The 19,645-nt window shown below is 40.3% G+C and overlaps 1 pseudogene; it reads right to left on the bottom strand.

The window, feature by feature from the left end:
- Positions 1-6,852: 6,852 nt before the first annotated feature.
- On the bottom strand, positions 6,853-16,688 carry LOC133754767 (E3 ubiquitin-protein ligase TRIM13-like; annotated as a pseudogene).
- Positions 16,689-19,645: the final 2,957 nt, after the last annotated feature.

The raw sequence follows: 19,645 nt of genomic DNA, 5'->3' as shown, positions 1-19,645 counted from the left end.
GTAAGTGACAGCTCTTCACTGCAGGAACCCAGCACACAACCCATATGCTCCATAATGACCATCCTGTCCCCATTGCACAATCGGGGAAGAGAAGGGGATGCCACCAACAGCTGCCCAGGGATGGCCCCTGGACTGTGAGATGGAAAGGAACAGGACGCCGGGGTCCCGGGTGCCAGTCCAGCCCCCATCCTGCAGACCAGAAAGGGGCTGAGTAAAGGGGTGTATCAGCAATGAGAGGGGGCCTACAGGCTCCAGCGACAACCTCTGGGAGCCCACATCCTGCCAGCCTTTTCTGACAACTTCCCCACCCTGCCTTCCCCTCTCCTCAAGATCGGCCCCAAGCACCATATCCCGAGGTCCAAGTGAGCAGCTTCCTGCGACGGAAGAAGGTAGGAGAACAATGGACGTGGGCTACATTCAGAGTTCTGAGTGTTGGAGCCCCTCCTAGGGCCTCTCCACCACGGAACTGGTTGACTACTGTGACGTCAAGATTCCGCGGGATTACGTAGCATTTATGCTACCACACCTGATTGGACAGCTTGCATAGCTGTGAGGACACATCACATCATAAAAGATGCAGCCAATCAGCGTCCTCCATAACGCTGCTGCGTAACTCTAGGTCTTGCTGGAGGCAGAAGCAAGAAGGAGTCTTGGGTTCATTTCTGAAACTTCGTCCTCTTGTGCGCTACCCTCCCTGCAGAGAGCAGTGGGAGATTTCTCCTCTCTGGTCCTGCTCACTGCTGGGCTCCCACCTGCATCTTTCTGAGAGGATCCTACTTGGAGCTTGCAGTAAACTAACTCAGGTCAGTTACCATTTAATAGCTGTTTATTGGCTTCAGAGTCTTTCTTTTTCATTATCTATGTGACACTTTTTTCTGTTGAATCATCTGTGGTTTTTTAAGTATTGATTTAAAGAATATTTAAGGATATCACAAAGTTTAATCCTTTTCTCCAATTTCATTTGTTTTTTTAATAGTCTGCCTGTTGTCCTTTATTATTATTTTCTGTTTCCTGCTAGTACTTAGTAATTAGTAGAACACACACACACACATGTATATATAATCATTCCAGTAATCTCATTTATCAGTTTTTAGATTTTTATGGATTATCTCCGTATATAAACATCACCCAGTATATTCACATTTTATGACTTAGAAATTGATCTTTATACCATGTAATTATTTTTTACTGTTTTAGTTCCTTTATTACACCTGTAGTAGAAAGTCTGAGAGAGAGTGAAGGAATCATGGCCTAGGTTTATTGTAAGAAAAATAGCTTTCAATGAGCCTTTATTATTTGCGTCGTTTGCTGTAGGTTTTTTTTTTTTTTTTTACTTTTTGACAGGCAGAGTGGACAGTGAGAGAGAGACAGAGAGAAAGGTCTTCCTTTTGTCTTTGGTTCACCCTCCAATGGCCGCCACAGCTGGCACACCACGCTGATCCGAAGATAGGAGCCAGGTGCTTCTCCTGGTCTCCCTTGCGGGTGAAGGGCCCAAGGATTTGGGCCATCCTCCACTGCCTTCCTGGGCCATAGCAGAGAGCTGGCCTGGAAGAGGGGCAACCAGGACAGAATCTGGCACCCCGACTGGGGCTAGAACCCGGTGTGCTGGCGCCGCAAGGTGGAGAATTAGCCTGTTGAGCCACGGCACCTGTAGGTTCATTTCACTCTCAGTCACAGTAAAGAAGTCACTGGCTTTTTTGTTGTTGCTCTGCTAGCAGTTTTCTCTTTCCTAGCTGCTGAACTTTACTAAATGCTTTCCAACACGGAATCTAAATGACCATGGGATTTTCTTCTTGTGATTTTTACCTGCCTGGATGGCTTGTCTGGGAATGTTAACAACCCTTGCATTTTTTATTATGTCCCTGCTTCCTATTGATATATTTTCTTAGATGATTTCATTTATTACATTAATACTTTTCTGGGGATATTAGTAGCTGTTTATAAAAGAGATGCTTTTAAAAACTTAATTTTTATTTCAAGTCTTGATCCCAAAATTTATTTTTTTAATTTCTTTTTTTAAAGATTAATTTTATGTATTTGGAAGACAGAGTTACAGAGAGAGGTAGAGAGAGAGAAAGGTCTTCCACCCACTAGTTCACTCCCCAGATGGCTGCAACAGCTGGAGCTGCACTGATCCAAAGCCAGGAGCCAGGAACTTCTTCTGGGTCTCCCACATGGGTGCAAGGGCCCAAGGACTTGGGCCATCTTCTACTGCTTTTCCCAGGCCATAGCAGAGAGCAAGATTGGAAGAGGAGCAGCCAGGACTAGAACCGGCATCCATATGGGATGCAGGCACTTCAGGCCAGGGTTTTAACCTGCTGTGCCACAGTGCCAGCCCCTTTTTTAATTTCAAGTCTTGGCCTGCTTGCACCATCCTCACTGTAATGGTGGTTTTCCAAAAGAAACTAAAAAACAGGCTTTGCTTATTTTCACTTTGGGTAGGTCTTTGAGATGTAAATTTGTTTTTTCTTCTGTAAAATTCTGAAATATTCTGTAATTCTGGACCTGAAATTGTCATTGTGTGACTTTCTGGGTTGGCCATTTGGAGTTTTCAAAATGTGATTCAACTTACTTGGGATATATAGGAGTTTTTCTATTTTATGCGATATTTGTTTTTTGGAAACCTGTATTTCAAAATAGGGTGGATATTGATCTCTGTAATCAAATTTTACTCCTAAGAATTTCATATCTTTCTCTAGTATCTTGGTCAAAGCTATAACTACAAAAGAATGATTCTGTTTTAATTCCTAAACTGGTTATTTGTGTTACTTTCCCCATTGGTTCCTTTATTGTTTTTTCCTAATGGTTAACTTTGTTAACATTTTTCTTAAAAAAAAGTCATTGTGTCCTTGTTTATTTGTGGTACATTGTATAGCATTTCATACATGTCTGCTATTCTCTTTTTTTCTTCCTTTTCTTCAATACTCTGATTTTTTTTGTTTATAATTAAGGGAGCTGTAATGATTGATTTTCAGTGTTTTATTCTAACATAAGCATTTAAGGTTATAAATGATCTCTAAGCGCTGGTTTACTGCATCCTCTTTATTCCTTCATGTGTTCCCAACCCCTGTTTCCATAACAGGCTGCATGTGTCTCCAGTTCTGAAACCCGTATGTACTGATTGGTAAATTAGTGCTTCAGCCATTAGAGACCTATTTTTTACACTTGTGTGCCCAGGTAATCACAGCCCATCAACTACCCTTTCCATGTCTGCAAAAGGGCTGTGATCCCTTAAAATATATCACATCTTGATTTCTTTTAGAGAAGCAGATAAAATTTCCCAGACACCTTAAGTTAGACATTTCCATATATATATATACTACTGGCTACATCTGATATGTTGCTTCTACATCAATCTTTCATAGCAAATAGAACTGCTCTGATTGTCAGTTTTTTTTTCTTTATGGTGTTACCGGCTAATTACCAACTTGTGTTGATGCTAGTGAGATTCACATACCTGATTTTTCTATTAATTAATTTGACATTCTGGAGTGGCCTGAATGTCAAAATTCTGCCCTCATAGAGCATATTTGAAGAAAGTGGTATAAATTATAGCTTTGTGTAAAAATAGTTTACATATTTGAAGTGCTCTGGCTAAAAAATAAAATAATGTGATAGGTCCCAGAGGAGAGGACAAGCGTTGCTTTAGCCAGAATAGTTTGAAAGTCCTCACTAATGGATAATACACGATCTTAAAACATAACAATGGGGAGTAACTCCAGTGCGGAAGCTAGGAAAAGAGCATCTAAGCTGCAGAAGTGAAAAGCAAATTTAAAGATTTTAATGAGGGTAAAAATATAGATGTATAATTAATGGATAAAAGAGGAAAGATTTGGAAGATGTAGAAAAAAGTGAAACATGGTGACTACACTTAAAAATGTTGTCTCCAAATTTTTTGAGAAAAATTTAAAGAATTTTAACTTTTAAAAATATGCATTATGATGTATATGGCAATTCACTTTATTAAACCATTTTACAATGTGTATAAATTTCAAAACAATATGTACAATGGCCATTCAAGGAATTCATGTAAAATGCATTGAGAGATTATTTTGATTCAAAAACACTTATATCCATAAAGGTTTGTTTGTTTTTTTTTTTTTTTTTTTTTGACAGGCAGAGTGGATAGTGAGAGAGAGAGACAGAGAGAAAGGTCTTCCTTTTTGCTGTTGGTTCACCCTCCAATGGCCACTGTGGCTGGCTCATCACGCTGATCCGAAGATAGGAGCCAGGTGCTTCTTCTGGTCTCCCATGCGGGTACAGGGCCCAAGCACTTGGGCCATCCTCCACTGCCTTCCTGGGCCATAGCAGAGAGCTGGCCTGGAAGAGGGGCAACTGGGATAGAATCCGGCGCCCCAACTGGGACTAGAACCTGGTGTGCCGGCGCTGCAAGGCAGAGGATTAGCCTGTTAAGCCACAGCACCAGCCCATATAGATTTTTATAACAGATATTTTCAATGAGTTTTTAAAAATCACCCAGATTTATGAATTTCAAATTTTAATGCACCAAAATGAACTTACCTTTGAATCCCATTCCCACCTTATTTTTTAAAATACACATTGTTGGGATCAACACTGTGGCTGACTTGGCTAATCCTCTCCCTGCAGTGCCAGCATCCCATATGGGCACTGGGTTCTAGTCTTGGTTGCTCCTCTTCCAGTCCAGCTCTCTGCTGTGGCCTGGGAGGGCAGTGGAGGATGGCCCAAGTGCTTGGGCTCCTGCACCTGCATGGGAGACTGGGAAGAGCACCTGGCTCCTGGCTTCAGGCTGATGCAGTGCCGGCCATAGCGGCCATTTAGGGAGTGAACCAACAGAAGGAAGACCTTTTTCTCTGTCTCTCACTGTCTATAACTCTACCTGTCAAATAAAAATAAAACACATTGTTCATAATAAATGAATGTATGATGTATATATTTTATTTTTAATTGAAATCTATTTATTTTTTCCAATAAATAAATAAGAAACATAAATGAGACTCTATTAGTGAATTTTTTTTTTGACAGGCTGAGTGGATAGTGAGAGAGAGAGAGAGACAGAGAGAAAGGTCGTCCTTTTTGCCGTTGGTTCACCCTCTAATGGCCGCTGCGGCTGGTGCATCGTGCTGATCCGAAGCCAGGAGCCAGGTGCTTCTCCTGGTCTCCCATGTGGGTGCAGGGCCCAAGCACTTGGGCCATCCTCCACTGCCTTCCCAGGCCATAGCAGAGATCTGGCCTGGAAGAGGGGCAACCGGGATAGAATCCAGCGCCCCAACCGGGACTAGAACCCGGTGTACTGGCATCGCAAGGCAGAGGATTAGCCTGTTAAGCCACAGTGCCGGCCTTTTTTTTTTTTTAATCTATTAGTGAATTTTAAGGATGGAGATCTTTCTTTGTCTCTGGTGATTTTAAGAGATCACTTCTCTTGTTGACAGTGGACTGTAGGATCCAATGTGTAGACTACTAATCTTGTTGGGTGCTCCAACAATGACTTATATATTCTTTTCTGATAGAGATTTGAATTTCCCCCCTATTGTTTTCTGGCTTATTTGTTGATGGGTTACTATTTTAAGAAACACTGAGAGGAACATTATGTGCCCATTATGTCTTTGTGGTCTATTCCTTTTATTTCCTTAGAATAAATTTCTAAGAATGAAATTATTGGGTAAAAGAACATAATCATTCTATTCGTTCATCAGACAAGATACTCTATTCTTGGGAGTCATGGTACTTGGGCTGTGACCACTTGAGAAAAGTGAAATAGAAGTTCTTGTTATGGAAGTATTGATCCTGCCTTATTGTTTTTTGATTAGGAACCATAGTTTGGGAATTATTAATACATCCAGCTGATGAGGAAAACTTTTCCCTTCAGTAGAATATTACTACAACAATGTAAAAGTCAAGGTAGGATTATAAAAGAAGGAAAATTAAATGAAATATTAAAAAGATAAAAAAGACATTTTACAAAGGTATAACAACTATGGACTAAAAGAGTGTCCTAAAATACCTTCATGCAGTTCAGCAACTAAGTCATTTCTGGAATGAACAATGTGGATAATTAGGTTAGGATAGTGCTTCTGTTAGGACTCAGGTCAAAGTCACAAGGTATATAGTAACAATTTACACATTTTATGAGGAAAGATCGACTCTGAAACAGGGACTGTTTAAAAGTCACATACTGAGATACAGCCAACATATTCAAGATGGTCAGATTTGGATAGAATGAAAACTTCAGTGGAAACAAAACTGAAAGTCATAATCCTGGGGATGCCACTTAGTTTTACCAATGTAAAGAGAAGAATCATTATTTCAAGGTACAACACAGATTGATAGGCTAAAATGAGAAACTATAAGCAATTCACATACCAAAATGTTCCATACTGAATCACAAAAAAGGGATTTTCAGATTAATCCAACTTGTAATGTCTCATAGAATTTAGGAAGTTGTTCTGGTTCTGTGGACTCTTCAATTGCTCTTCACACAGAATAATTTCTTCTTTTAGAAATAATGTCTTCTGAATGGCTCTGTAGTCAGCATGAAAGGGTAGGAAATGGCTTTACAGAGTGGCTGGGCAAACATGCTTCCAAAATGATTCATTGTGTCATTTTATAATATCTCCAGATTTACACATGGAACTTCAAGATTTCAATTTTTTAGTCTATGGACTTCAGTTCCTAAGGCATCAATGATATTTTTTCTAAGTTTAAGTGCAAAGGTCTCTAGTTCTAGTGTTTCACATCTTCAATTTAATATATCACTTAGTCAAAAATCTTGTCTTTCCAAATAAAGTAACAACTCATCCATCAAAATGTACCTGTGCATTAAATCTGATTTATCTAACCTGATATCTGTGGCATTGATGTCATGAACTGCCATTACAGATCGATCTTTCTCCAGGAGTTCAGTAAGCCATTGTACTTGTTCTGGCTGTCAGGATTGCCATAGAGGCCTTCTGTGTTAGTGTGGATAAGCATGCTGAGATCACACCTAATAAGGTGCACACACCCAAAGAACATAGGCTGACAGAGTGAATTGCCTGCATATTCATCAAATAAAGATCACTTTAGGGATGCAGTGGGACTGAAGAAAATGAGAAAGTCAAGCAGAAGGACTACTGCAAATAACTGATAAAAGTGCCAAGGAATCTTGCTAATGAATGTGACAGTGCCCTGAGGCAATGAAAGTATCCACATCTACTAATTTGATGTTCTCACACTAACTGGTTAATGTTCTTCATCAAAGGGCTTCTGCCTCTTCTCTTAAGAGGCAGGTAAAGGGATTTCCTTGATGACTTTGATTTTCTCCCAGAACTCCTACATCTGTTGCAGAAATATCATGGGTTCTGACAAGTCTTTGAAAGCCTCAGCAATGTTAAAGGCCAATCACTGTTCCTGTAAGGTGGTGTTGAGTTGGTTAACCTCTGGGTCATAAGCTTACAGAACTGCAAATTTCATGATCTCAAAGTCAGATAGGATTTCATTATCCTTTTGATCCAATGTGTGTTTCAACTTCTCAAAAAATTTCTTAATTTCATCTTTTTTTTCCCTTAATTTCATGCTAACCTTTAGTCAGTAACTGTGAGTATTTTCTCTAGCTAGTTTCCAAGGTATCCAAGTGAGAAAGAGCATCTCCCCTACACATTGTCTCAAAGCTCTGGAAGAGGAAATCAAAGGCATTCCTTTCCTGAGCATAGGCATCTTCAATAAATCAGAAGACATACTTGGTGTGGTCACCAGGAATAGCACAGATCCCACAAATCAGCTTAATATCAGTCAGGCAGAAAACAATGAGGGACTGACCCAAGAGTTCTTTGTACACTTGCATCTTGGGAGAAATCTTGATCTTGTTATATTTTTCCACAATACCCATCAGGGAATAATTAACCTGAAGCCTGCTAACTCCAGTAGCTGACATTTTCTTATGGTAGGAGGGACACTTGAATGATGATAGTCTCCACAATAAATTCTGCACAGTCCCCTCTATGAGACCTTTCAGGCACTTTTTGCAGAAGTTATGTGAGCAAGGCAAAACTTGAGAATCATCAGATTGCAACAAATTGGGCACATGAGATCTTCAAGCACTGCATCACATTCAGGGAGTCTTCTGTAAGTCAGAGGGCACCAAAGACAATGGTGTTTCTAGGGAAGAAATGCTATCTTCTGGTTGAGTTAGAAGTACGAGCAGTTAGTCAGAAGCTCCATCCAGCTCTACCAGAAGGAGTACCTCTGACATCATGAGGGATATGCCACACCCCCTCCAGCCATGGGGACCAAGTGATATGTGCCAGTATTGGCTGCAAGATGGCCCCACATTACTTCGTCATCATTTTTCAAGAGGGAACATTCCTCAGTCATTAGATGAGTCAGTGTTGTAAGAAAAGAACATGTTTTGGGCCGGCGCCGCGGCTCAATAGGCTAATCCTCCGCCTTGCGGCACTGGCAAACTGGGTTCTAGTCCTGGTCGGGGCACCGATCCTGTGCCGGTTGCCCCTCTTCCAGGCCAGCTCTCTGCTGTGGCCAGGGAGTGCAGTGGAGGATGGCCCAAGTTCTTGGGCCCTGCACCCCATGGGAGACCAGGAGAAGCACCTGGCTCCTGCCATCGGATCAGCGCGGTGCACTGGCAGCAGCGTGCCTACCGCGGTGGCCATTGGAGGGTGAACCAACAGTAAAGGAAGACCTTTCTCTCTATCTCTCTCTCTCACTGTCCACTCTGCCTGTCAAAAAAAAAATTTAAAAAATTTTTAAAAATTTTAAAAAAAGAAAGAAAAGAACATGTTTTAAATTGGTTGGCTAAATGAAGATGTTTTCCCTGTTTCTTCCAGTATGACATATCCTACAGATACTAAACACTAGAGTCTTTTAGACAAAACAAAATGTAATTAAAATGTCAGTAGTTACAAGATCTATTTTTTGATTTACATCCTTATTTCACTGTTTGTCAAACATTTTTCAAGCTCATTTTCTCCAAACCCTTGTATAAAATAAAACCCTATGTCCAATTCTCATTGATCATGCAGATAATATCAACTGATTCAAACAAAGAGAGCTCTCAGAACCGTAGTAGCTTAACCTCACCACACCTGCACTGCATGCAGTTCTTGAGGAACTATCAAAATCTTCAAACATCATTGCTTGGAAACTAGTGGTTTAGATGAAATGTTTTAATTTATGTTTACTTTGCATAGTGTGATTGGTCTCTCATTACTGATATGCCCATGTAGGAGCCATGAAGTTCAAGTTCTTGAATGATTTTCTTTGATAAAGAACATTAGAAAGTAGAAAATGTTAATGAAAAATTTTTTCTAATCTGATCTGTCTCTCTAATGGCTCAAATATTTTCAGCAGTGGGACAGTATTTTAAAATAAGAAGCTTAATTGAAAATACTAACAGGTAAAACATATTAAGCCATTTTACATGTAAAATCATAATTTAAAATGTTAATATTCACGAGTGACCCAACCACTAATTAAGTGCAATGTAAGACATTTGCAGGTTTAAAATTACCAAACATTATATTTGCATTAGATATTATGGTAAGTAGTAAAGTTACATAGTGGTGAACAAAATTAACATAACCCCACCAATGTCAATCTGATAGTCCAAAAGAGAAAAACTTAAATAACCAAAGAAAAACCTATAAATCTTATGAAAAGTCAATATGTTAGACTCAACATTAAATTTATTTCTACATTTTAATGATCTAACATTAAAAATCCAAGTATAAATAAATAAGTAAAAATTATTTCTTAAAAAGTCAGTCCCTGGTATTCTCTAAGACCATTTTTCATTTAAACAAAGATGACAAAAGAAGTGCTATTCTTGAATTTATATTAAATTCATTTACCTTAACAACAGACATTAATACGATAGTCAATGTGTTAAAAGCATTTCAAATACGCTCATTAGTTTCAAAAATAATTTCATAGAAAATGTCAGCAAATATTTTGGACATTTTTGAAAAAATGAAAATAAATGCCCCTAAGCAAATTTTTCAAGATTATTTATTTATTTATTTATTTGACAGGTAGAGTTACAGACAGGGAGAGAGAGAGACAGAGAGAAAGGTCTTCCTTCTGAGAGTTCACTCACCAAATGGCCTCTATGGCCAGACCTACGCCAATCTGAAGCCAGGAGCTAGGTCCTTCTTCCTAGTCTCATGTGGGTGCAGGGACCCAAGCACTTGGGCCATCCTCCACTGTCTTCCTGGGCCACAGCAGAGAGCTGGACTGGAAGAGGAGCGACCGAGACTAGAACTTAGTGCCCATATGGGGTGCTGGAGTTGCAGGCGGAGGATTAACCTAGTGTGCCACCAGGCCACCTCGCCTCTAAACAATTTAAAATATTGTCAATATAGTGTAAGCTTTTCTCTTAAAGAGATACAGGGGAAACATTTTATTGCATCCTGAAGTGACAGGTAATCTCTAACTCTAACAGTAAAAATGATGCTTGTGTTCACATATATGCACTATTGTACATATAAATGCCATGTCTTTCTTCCAAAAATATACATACTATACATAAGTAAATAAAAATAAATGTTATAAATATTCATTACTTATGCATTCATTTTTAAAAGTTTTTGTATAATTGGTGACTCTCAATTTCCTTTTATTTTAAAGATTTATTTCTTTATTTGAAAGAGTTACTCAGAGAGAGATGAAGAGGCAGAGAGAGAGAGAGAGAGGTCTTCCATCTACTGGTTCACTCCCCAGTTGGCCACAATGGCCAGAACTGCACTTATCTGAAACCAGGAGCCAGATGCTTCTTTCAGGTCTCCCACATGGGCACAGGGGCCCAAAAACTTGGGCCACCTTCTACTGCTTTCCCAGGCCATAGCAAAGAGCTGGATTGGAAATGAAGCAGCCAGGACTCAAACCAGTGCCCATATGGGATGCCAGCACTGCAGACAGCAGCTTTACCCACTACATCACACACTGGCCCCACATATACATCATTTCTATAAAGCTTTTTTTTTTAATCCAAGAAAACAAATATTTTGTCTTTTTTTTAAACTTTTATTTAATGAATATAAATTTCCAGTGTACAGCTTATGGATTACAATGGCTTCCCCCTCCCATAACTTCCCTCCCACCCACAACCCTCCCCTCTCCCGCTCCCTCTCCCCTTCCATTTGCATCAAGATTCATTTTCAATTCGCTTTATATACAGAAGATCAATTTAGTATAAATATTTCAACAGTTTGCACCCACATAGAAACACAAAGTGAAATATACTGTTTGAGTACTAGTTATAGCATTAAATCAAAATGTACAGTACATTAAGGACAGAGATCCCACATGAGGAGCAAGTGCACAGTGGCTCCTGTTGTTGACCCAACAAATTGACACTCTAGTTTATGGCGCCAGTAACCATCCTAGGCTGTTGTCATGAGTTGCCAAGACAATGGAAGCCTTCCAAGTTTACCGACTCTGATCATATTTAGACAAGGTCATAAAAGACAGAGTGAGGATAGTAACCAATGATCCTAAGAGTGGCATTTACCAGGTTTGAACAATTATACAGCATTAAGTGGGGAAGAGGACCATCAGTACACACAGGTTGGGAGTAGAGCCATTGGTGGTAGAGTAGAGGTTATGATTACAAAGGAATGAGGCCCAAGTGCACTAGACAGGGCCTAGAACAAAGGACAGAGTCATTATTAGAGGAGCTAAGAAAGGTGCTGTCTAAGCTACAAGTAATTTTTCTGATTGAGAGGCAAATAGAACCTGATAGAAGGGGCTTGATAATAATCTGGTGGGCTTTAGGCCTTGTAAATTCAGAGGCCCAGACCTATCTATCTCTTCACATGGGGTATATCCTAAGGGAGGTGTGAACCTCCTAGGGGAAGGCACTCTGTTGACTTTCATTACTTGGCTGGCCTGGGAGGAGAGCTGGCCAGGTAAAGGCAGGTGGCATCTCTAACAAGAAATTTACAGTTCTGCCTGCAATGTTGCTGACCCTACTTGACCATACCCTCAGCTGCCGTGGTCACTTTGGAAGTTGGGCTGAGTGAAGGGCTTTTCAGCTTAGAGCCAATAAAATCTGTGGCTCTGACCTGGGCATCCTTTGACTCCAGGGCAGGTCCATTTCCAGTGATCCAACTCTTGGCAGAGCTGCCAGGGCTCTTCACAAGCTGACTTCTGCTGAAGCCCAGGCTTACCACATTGAAAGCCACTGCAGTGGACTGGCCTGTTGGGTCTCCTTGAGGGCAGATCACTGTACAGATCAGCCATTAATAGGCCTGCCACCCATTGCTTCTGATGCCGAGCTTTCTTTTCCTCCTGGTTTGTGTTAAAGCTGACCAGAGGATGCAAGTCAAGGGAGCGCCCAAGTCCCATCTCTAATCTTCGGTGGCCTGAACTACAAGTCTATAGTCACAGGCATGTTCTGTAGTAGTTTTTCTAAGGTAGACAATGCCCATGAGGAAAATTATATTCTCATTTTAAAACTTTCTTTCCCTTTGGTCTGAAAGGGAGGTTTTTTCTACTTACTGTATACTTCGCTGATGGCGAAGTGAATCTAGCTATGAGATTATTATTTAAGTTCTTATTTTGGCTATGCTATTATAGAAAAATGTTAGCCATCTCTTTTATAAGGTCTAAAGATTAAATTGTGCGTCCTACAGATTCCTTCATAATAGAATTAGTTTCCTACCTTGAAGAGAATAGAGAAATGAAAGAACAAGTTGGGCTTAGAATAGAGAAATGAGGGAGCAAGTCCTAGATCGATTGCTGACAATAGCAATATCACATGAATACTTAGCAAACCATTTCAACCATTAGATAACAACTTAAGAAAACATTTACCAGAAGGTCCAATGCCTTCTATAAATTTTAAGAATCATGTATTTGGAAACACCTCTTAAATATCTAACATGGTGTAGTTTGTTTAGCCAGTAAACTTAAGCACAACCATCTAAAATGTTTTTAGTTTCTTTCTACCAACAAGTCTAAAACATATGATACACAGATTCAGGTCACACAAATTAAAATGTATCTTTGATTGATTTTAGCAGCTTAAATTTATGGACAATCTTATCTATAAGCCATTTAAAATAAAACTCTTAATAAAATTTCCCCATGTGGACATACAATATGTACACACATATAATATAGCATAATAGACCAATATAGCAATTTTAATAATAGCTTTTAAAATCTTTAACTCTTTTTGTAGATTGCCAATTGATTTGAATTGCTTTTTGTTTTTAGTAACCTCAGTTAACCATACTTTCTCTCAGTTGGTACTGTTAATACATTATTGGCTTCATCTGTTTACAGAGCCATCCCAAAGTACTGAATACAATAGAAGTGGCTGGAAAAAGTCCATAGGAACCTATAGGAGGACAGCTAAACACAGAACCAACAACGCTTTAGTTTTATGAGCAGCAAATCATATATAACTGTGGATGACAAAAGACTTTAAGTCGCCATGTTTAAAATTATAAACTCATCAACCAACAAGAGGCACTTGCTTACTTCACAGTATTTTTGAAAGCACCTGTAGGATTTTACAAGTATTTAACCCTTTAGGCCTCTGGGGCTTTCTCATTAAGATAGCTATCATATCTAGTAACACAAGATCATTAGACTTTTTAATTCTCAAACATTTGTATTAATAGCATTTTCCATTATAGAAACTTAAAGTCTGGTACCACATCACATCTTGACAGTCCTTCTAATATACTCCAAATAGACTGATTAGTTGGTGTCTCTATAAGATGAGAGACATAGGTCCTTTGATTTTTTCAGTTGGGCCCAAACTGGAAAAAACAAAGTCTAGGATTTACTGGAAATTTTAGAGACCAGATTGTTTGAAACTTTGATTTTTTGAATGCCTGTCAAGAATGCCAAGAAGGCTCAAAATCCAAAATATCTGGTTGAAATAAGATTCCTTAAAATCATGACATAACATAGACCAAATTTGATCACTGTTACAAGGTGATTATTCAAATTTTTGAAAATAAGCACATATTTAAATAACCCATAGCTCTTAATAAAAATTCAGCTGTTTTTGAACAATTAGAATTTAACAGACATCAAGAGAACATAATAGATTACTTTAACACATTGATTTAACAGAGCATCAGAGTTTAATTCTATGTCAAAGAGAAATTGAGCTTCCTGTGATCTTTTGCTGTGAGGTTTCCTTCCTTTACCTTCTTTCATATTGGTGACCGTGTTTCTGTGTTTCTGTGTGTAACACATCTTTAAGCATCTTTTGCAGGGCAGGATGAGTGGCAACAAATTCTTTCAGTTTCTGTTTGCTATGAAAAGTCTTAATTTCACCTTCATTCACAAATGAGAGCTTTGCAGGATATAGTATTCTGGGCTGGCAGTTTTTCTCTCTTAGTACCTGGGCTATGTCTCGCCATTCCCTTCTAGCTTGTAGGGTTTCTGATGAGAAGTCTGCTGTGAGTCTAATTGGAGATCCTCTAAGAGTGATCTGACATTTCTCTCTTGCACATTTTAGGATCTTTTCTTTATGTTTCACTGTGGTGAGTTTGATTACGACATGTCGTGGTGAGGATCTCTTTTGGTCATGTTTATTAGGGGTTCTATAAGCTTCCTGTACTAAGATGCCTCTGTCCTTCTCCAAACCTGGGAAATTTTCTGCTAGTATCTCACTGAAAATGCCTTCTAATCCTTTCTCCCTCTCCATGCCTTCAGGAACTCCTAGAACCCAAATGTTGGGTTTTTTAATAGTATCCTGTAGATTCCCAACAATATTTTTTAGATTTCTAATTTCTTCTTCTTTTCTTTGGTTTGCCTGTTTCCTTTCCTCTTCTCTGTCTTCTAAGTCTGATATTCTCTCTTCTGCTTCGCCCATTCTGTTTTTAAGGCTCTCTAATGTGTTTGTCATTTGATCTATTGAATTCTTCATTTCATTATGATTTCTCGTCACTATCAGAGTTTCTTGTTCTACTAGTTGTTTCATTTCATTTTGATTCCTCCTTAATATTTCACTTTCACGAGAGAGATTTTCTATCTTGTCCATTAAGGATTTCTGTAGTTCAAGAATTTGTTTTTGAGAACTTCGTAATGTTCTTATCAATTTTTTGAGATCCGCTTCTTGCATTTCTTCTATCTCATCATCTTCATAATCTTGATTTGGGGTGTTTTTTTCATTTGGGGGCGTCATAGTGTCTTCCTTGTTCTTGTTAGCTTGGTTTTTGCGTTTGTTGTTTGTATGTTGGAGATATTTGGTTTCTTCACTGTGGTGTTTTTTCTTGTTACACTATGGCTCTATATTAAGTGGACTGTCTGCTTTCAGTGGAGCCTTAGAGGCTTGAGATGAGTGTGGACTGAGAGCTGTGTTTGGTTCCTCAGGGTTGAAGGTGTGTCAAAGATGACACTCCCAGGTTAGGTGTGGTAAATCTCTCTTTTTTGATTCAAAAGGGAAGTAATTCCACACAGCTGAATGGAATTGGAGGTAGTTAGCAGGCAAATGATATACCCACAGGAGCCAGAGATCGGAAGCTCTTTCCCAAGGACCACACAGGGAATCTCTGCTGCCCTCAGTGTGGGCTCCAATTCTCCTGCAGTCTCTCACTGGGTTGCTAAGTTAGATCTTAATCTCCTGTTATTTCACCCCTCCCCCCAGAGTCAGGTTTTTCTGCTAGGCTCAGGGCTGGTGCAGACCTGAGGTCGCCCTGCTTATGACGTATGTCCAAAATGGTGCCTGCTCTGTCTTGCTCGCCTTTGAGAGGTGAGCGGAGAGAGAGAAACTTGTGTCTGTATTGGTCACTTTTTTATTTTTTTCCTATCTCTCTTCTAGTTAGCCTGGTGAACTTTTCCCCATGGAGTTTCATGCCTCGTTCCCTCTAGCCTCCTCTTTCCGCTTGCCCGCTGGTATCTCGGGCTATTGAGGTTCTGCTCACCTCGTGTTCCAGCGCTGGTGTGTTGAGTCTGCCGCTGGTGTCCCGAACTTGGGCTCTCACGCTCTCCACACAGGTCCACTGTGATTCACTAGTTCCAGAAGAGTTTCCTCTGCTGTTTCATAACCCTCCTCTTCCTTGACCCTGCAGTATCTCCACTTATATTAAACTTTCTCTCCCCCCGGACTAATAGTGTGCTCCCTGCCTATTCCGCCATCTTGCCGCTCTCCCAAATATTTTGTCTTTTGTATTAACATGTGGTACTTGTAAAATTTTTGGAGTATAATCCAATATTTCAAAACATGTATAAGTAGATCAATCAAGTAATTAGTGTTTCCATTTCCTTACAGTTTTTTCTAAGCTCATCAGCTCCTCCCCTCCAATTGTTCATATAGTATACAATGCATTATTGTGACCTATAGTTACTTTGCTGTACTGGGAAAGCTAAGAACTGATTATTCCTATATAACTAGATTTTCATAACTATTACCTGATGTCATCTGTCCCTCTTCCATCATCTTTATTTTAATTAAAATTATTTTAGAATAAAAATATTTTAATTTAAAAATTGGTTATCTTCTGTATTGACTCCAATTCTAACTTTCTCACAAGCATACTAGTATCTTAAAGCTGAATATCATATGGTTATTTTGTATATGAAAAACATAAAAATACCATTGGTACTCCAAGATGTGCAATAAGTATTGTCATTCTGACTGTACTTTTAAATATAAAGACATGTAAACATGTAATTTCTATTTTCTACTGTGAGGCACACAAGTGTGACTTCCTCACACCCTCTTCAACTTCCTTTAAACATTCCATCATTTCCATTCCAGTCTAGAGTAAACTAGCCATCAGGATAAAGTCATTCTTACAAACCATGTCCTTTTTTTTATTTAAAAAAAAGCTCTTTCCTTCTAACCTTCATTACCAAGAACACTCTTTCCTTCTTAACCTTTTTTATCAAGCACACATTTCTATACTTGTCATGTTTTCCATAGAGCCTGGTTGGCTCTTTCTACCTTACTGGAAGACTGAGGTCTCCATGCAGAGTGAAGGGCTGGGTTATTCCTAGGGCCTTACAAATCCCTTGTGTAGTCTGGGAGATGAAGGAAGACCCATTGTCACTTTGTAAAGATTTTGGGAGACCAAAGCATGGAAAAACTTCCATCAGGAGAGTTTTGGTCATTTCCTGAGCTCTTTTAGTTCTGGTTGGGAAGGCTTCTACCCATCCAGTAAAGGTGTCTATAAGTACAAGCAGGTACCTATAGCCTTGACAGAGTGGCATCTGTGTAAAATCTATTTGCCAGTCTTCCCCGGGGTAAGTTCCCTTTTGCTGTATAGACCCCTGGGAGCTATTTTCTCATGTCCTTATCTAGTTCTAGAGCTCTGGTTAAGTGACCAGTTCTGCTAACTGAGCAAAAGTTCTTGTGGGCAGAGCACGCTTCAATAATGTGCCATGCAGTAACTGTTGCATACCCTGCAAAGCAGGTCCCATCTGACAAATTTGCTTCTGTCTGTGAACCAAACCTCATTTGCGTTAGTCAGGGGGCTGTCTTTTAGGTCCCTTCTGCTGGCATAGATTTAAGTCTATAGCCTCAGTACAGGAGTGGAGGGGACTACTTTCCCCTGGAACTGGCATTAAAGTAGCTGGGTTTAGAGTAGAGCAATGCCTTATTTTTACCTGAGGGTTTTCCAGAAGGAAGACCTGATACATTAGTATCCTACTATCTGTGAGCCAGTGAAAGCCCTTTTGCTCTAACAGAGAATTTATTTGATGTGAAGTATAAAGGGTGATATCTTGCCCCAGTGTAATTCTAGATACCTCCTCTGTCAGCAAGGCAGCTGCTGCTATCATCCTTAGGCAGTGAGGCCATCCTTGGGCAACCATGTCTAAGGTTTTAGAAAAGTAGCCCACAGGTTGCTTAACAGGTCCCAGATCCTGAGTTAACCCTCCTAAGGTGACTCCCTGCCTCCCAGTGATGTACAGCCGGGAGGGTTTCTCTGGGCTTGGCAGTCCTAGCACAGGGGCTTTAGTTATAGCATCCTTTAGCTGAGCAAAGGCTGTGGTTGCTCTTTCCCAAAAAGGAGGGGGCTCTACTTTGGCTGCCTATCGAGAGCCTGGTTTAGGAACTGTGCCATTTCCCTGTATCTAGGAACCTGTAACCTGATAGAGAAAAGCTGGGACTGCCTGAAGTTTGCAGAAGTAGGAATTTGCTGCATGGCCCAATGGACTAGCTATGCTTTGTTTTCCTCTGGATGCCCAGTAGCTAGTTTTAATAGGAAGTTAAGCCAAGGTGCAAGACTAGAGTCTCAGGCTGGGAAAGGAGACAGAGTAACAAATCATTCACATTTAACCACTTACATTATGGATCATTGTGCACCGCCCTCAAGAGATAGGCCCTTTAAGTCCTCAGTGAGGACCTGTCCAAATAGGTGCAGGACTATCTGACTTAGTTGTTACTGAAAGCTCTGTTTTTAGGAACTGGCAGGGAGGGCTTTCTAAGCTTAATACTATTGGATAGACTTTTAAGGCCTGGCTGGGTGTGTGAGGCCCAGACCTATCCATGGGGTGCTGGAAGAGAATTGCAAGAGATGCAAATCTCCTTTAAGGGAGGCACCCTGTTGACTTGCATTACATGGCTGGACTAGGAGGAGAGCTGAATAGGAGGCTGATAGAAATAGGCAACTTGCGTTTCACTGACCCTAGGCCATCCCCTCAATAGCAGTAGCTGGAACTGGAAGCTGGGCAAAGGCTGGGCAGAGCCAAAGGCTTTTTATTAGCTCGGGGCCACAGAGTCTGTGGTTCTGAACCAGGAGTCCTTCAACATCCAGGGCAGTTCCATGTCCAGTGGCCATGCTCTTGGCAGAGCTGACAGAAGACGGTTTCTGTCACGACAGCTGCTTGCCCAATGCCCTGGCTCCTCATATTGGAAACAGGTGCTGTTTGGGGTGCACTGGCCTTGCTGGGTCTCCTTGATGGCAGATCACCGTGTAAAGCAGCCATTGATCGGCCTGTTGCCTATCCTTATATCGCTCCTGCTGCTAGCTTGCTCCTCGTTCTCCTGGTCTCTAAAAAAGCAGACCATGGATGTAGCCTCTATGATGTCAGTCAAGGGGGTGCTCAACACAACCCTGATTTTTGGAGATTTTTTTAAGATCAGGGTGAGCTAGAAAAACTATGGTCATGGGCAAATTCTGACACTTAGTATTTTCCTGCGAGTTAAGACCGTGCCCATGAGGAGAACTATGACCTTTTAGGTAAGATCAACTGTGGTGACCTGCTTGCATACTTTGAGACCATCAGAGCAATTTCCTACCTATCCCTCAGTTTGGTTTAAAAGGGGAGTTCTGCCCATTTACCGTGTACACTGAAAAATCGATCTAGCTGTCACATTATTTCATAGTTTAACCTCTTATTCTGGCTATGCTGTTTGGTCCTCCATACTGTGGCCAGGCATTATTACAGAAAAGGTCAGTCATCCCTTACATAAGGTCTGGGGATCAAACCGTACATCACAGTGGAGAGTCCTGCAGAACAGTAGTAACTTCCCTTCTAGAAGAGAAAAGAGGAGAAGTGAGGCAGCGAGTCAGGTCTCTCTGGTTGGTTAACCTGACTTTCTGGGCTTTCAGATTTAACTGGCGTTTTAACCAGTGCTTACTGCGTAGCCTGACTTAGAGGAGAAATTGTGGCAGACGTCTCTGCCATCCTTTGGCTTCCGGATATTTACAGTGCAGCCAGTGGGTTATGGGCCTGGATTTCTGGGTTTAACCAGTCTTACCGTGTA

This window comes from Lepus europaeus, unplaced genomic scaffold, assembly GCF_033115175.1.
Source record: "Lepus europaeus isolate LE1 unplaced genomic scaffold, mLepTim1.pri SCAFFOLD_29, whole genome shotgun sequence".
Classification (NCBI taxonomy): domain Eukaryota; kingdom Metazoa; phylum Chordata; class Mammalia; order Lagomorpha; family Leporidae; genus Lepus; species Lepus europaeus.
The sequence above is the reverse complement of the archived record's forward strand: the minus strand, read 5'-3'. Positions and strand labels throughout refer to the sequence as shown.